This window comes from Lethenteron reissneri, chromosome 64 (genome assembly GCF_015708825.2).
Source record: "Lethenteron reissneri isolate LAM-NWPU_2019-01 chromosome 64, ASM1570882v1, whole genome shotgun sequence".
Classification (NCBI taxonomy): domain Eukaryota; kingdom Metazoa; phylum Chordata; class Hyperoartia; order Petromyzontiformes; family Petromyzontidae; genus Lethenteron; species Lethenteron reissneri.
Window position 1 is genome coordinate 12668899 of NC_083842.1, and position 2539 is coordinate 12671437.

Consider the following 2539-nt stretch of genomic DNA (forward strand, 5'->3'; position numbering starts at 1 on the left):
GTGTCTTTGTCTACGTGTGTGTCTACGTGTGTGTCTACGTGTGTGTCTACGTGTGTGTCTACGTGTGTGCGTGCGAGGAGCGGTGGTGTAGCGGTTAGCGCAACGCCGCGCTAAGAACCCGGCGACCCCGGGTTCGATTCTCGCTCGCGGCCAACACCACCGGTGACGAGCATCTGAGCCGGTCCTGGGCCTCCACTAGGCCGACTCGGCCGCAAATGAGTACCTGGTGCGGTGTGTGGTAAACATCGCCACTGGGGAGATGTTGCTATGCCACGGTAGGCAGTATACAGATAATTATAGCCGACGGACGTTTTTAAATCCTTTATATTAAGTTCGCTTGCTTGCTTGCGTGCTTGCTTGCTTGCTTACGACCGTGTAAATCTTTCGGTCGTTTTTTAACCCACTTCCCGTGATCCAATCGAGTTGACATTTTCCACACAGACTCGTTGTGCGTGACAATTAATGTTCGTGAAAACATTTTTCCAAAATTTTCCACTTTTTAGGAAAATATTTTTTTCATATTTAATTTAAAATACCAATGTGATAAAAATGAAACTCTTACTCAAGAAAAACAGAAATGAATAATAAAATAAAACCGATGCCACGCATATAAAGGATTTATAGTGAAAAACTTTGTTTTTACGGGTTAATTTTTTAATGACTTGGTACGAAATCTCCTCCTGCCCCCCCCACCACCACCACCCCTACCCATCGGTAGAGGAGACCCCGTGGGGTTTAAAACCCAGCATGGCATCGAGACGTCGCCACGCTCTGCTCCTGACCATTAACATCACAGCCAGAAAAGATGATTACATTTTGGTTAATTGGATGAATCGTGAGGCCCCCCCCCTCACACCCACACACCAGTAGGATACAGCGGTATAGGACACTCCGCCCGAGTCGTAAGCCAACCGCCAAACCACTAAACCGCCCTACAACCGCCAAAACGCCAACAACTGCCAAACCGCCAAACCGTCAACCACTAAATGGCCAAACCACCCAACCACCAATCCGCCAAACTACTCAACCACCAAACCGCCAAACTACCCAACCATTAAACTACCAAACCGCCCAACCACCCAACCACCCAACCACTCAACCACCAAACCGCCAAACTACCCAACCATTAAACTACTAAACTACCAAACCGCCCAACTGCCAAACCGCCCAACCACCCAACCACTAAACTACAAAACCACTCAACCACCAAAAACACCAAAACCACAAAATACACCAAAAACACCAAAACCACCCAACCACCCAACCACCAAATCACCCAACCACCAAATCACCCAACCGCCAAACCACCCAACCACCATATCACCAAACCACAAAATCCACCAAACCACCCAACCGCCAAAAGCTGCCAGCAACCGCCAAACCGCTACCAACCCGCGCCCATCACAGGAAGGCCAGCAGCGAGCGCGCGCACTCGGTGAGCTTTGCCGGCGCCCCCGGCAGGCCGGCGCACCGCTCGGCGTGGGCCCTCACCCCCAGCGCGTCGCTCAGCCTGCGGGCGGCGTCGCCGTCGCCGCCGCGGCCGCGGCGTAGCACCAGCGTGGCGACGCACACGAGCAGCCGGAACGACGCCTCGGGGTCCGGCCGCCGCTCCAGCAGCGCCACGGCCGCCGACAGCAGCTGGGTCATGGCCTCGTCGTCGTCGCCGCCGGCGTTCCTCCTGGACGCGAAGATGGCGGAGAAGGAGGAGGAGGAGGAGGGCTCGCTGTGCAGGACGGCGTAGTTGAGCAGCAGCGTGGCCAGCGCGACCTGGAGAGGCGCGGAGTGGGGTGGTGACACGGGGAGAGATGAAGGGAGGACACGTGGGGGTGTGGGTTGGGGACACGCAGGGAGACGCGGGGGGGGGGGCATGCAGGGGAGATGCGGCGGGAGACACGGGGGGGGGGGGGACGCGGAGAGAGACGCGGGGAGAGACGCGGGGGGAGACACGGAGATAGCAGGAAAGTGTAAATGATAGGAGATGGTCACATAGGGAAGTGGGGACATGGGGGCACCTCGTGAAGGCACCTTCAAGTTACAGCTCGGGTCAGAATCATTTGCTTTAGAGTCATTGTACCATCGTCTCAGTGCCAGAGCCATAATCCCTGTGCCAGTCTCTGTGCCACAGTCTCGGTGTCACAGTCTCTGTGCCATAATCCCTGTGCCACAGTCTCTGTGCCACAGTCTCTGTGTCACAGTCTCTGTGCCACAGTCTCTGTGCCACAGTCTCTGTGCCACAGTCTCTGTGTCACAGTCTCGGTGCCACAGTCTCGGTGCCACAGTCTCGGTGCCATAATCCCTGTGCCACAGTCTCTGTGCCACAGTCTCTGTGTCACAGTCTCTGTGCCACAGTCTCTGTGCCACAGTCTCTGTGCCACAGTCTCTGTGTCACAGTCTCGGTGCCACAGTCTCGGTGCCACAGTCTCGGTGCCATAGTGCTAAAGTCTCGGTGCCAGCGCTGTCGGGACCGGGCACCTGCACGTTGCGGTTGTCGGAGCCGACGAGCTCCAGCGCCCCCTCCACCACCAGCGAGCGCCGCTCC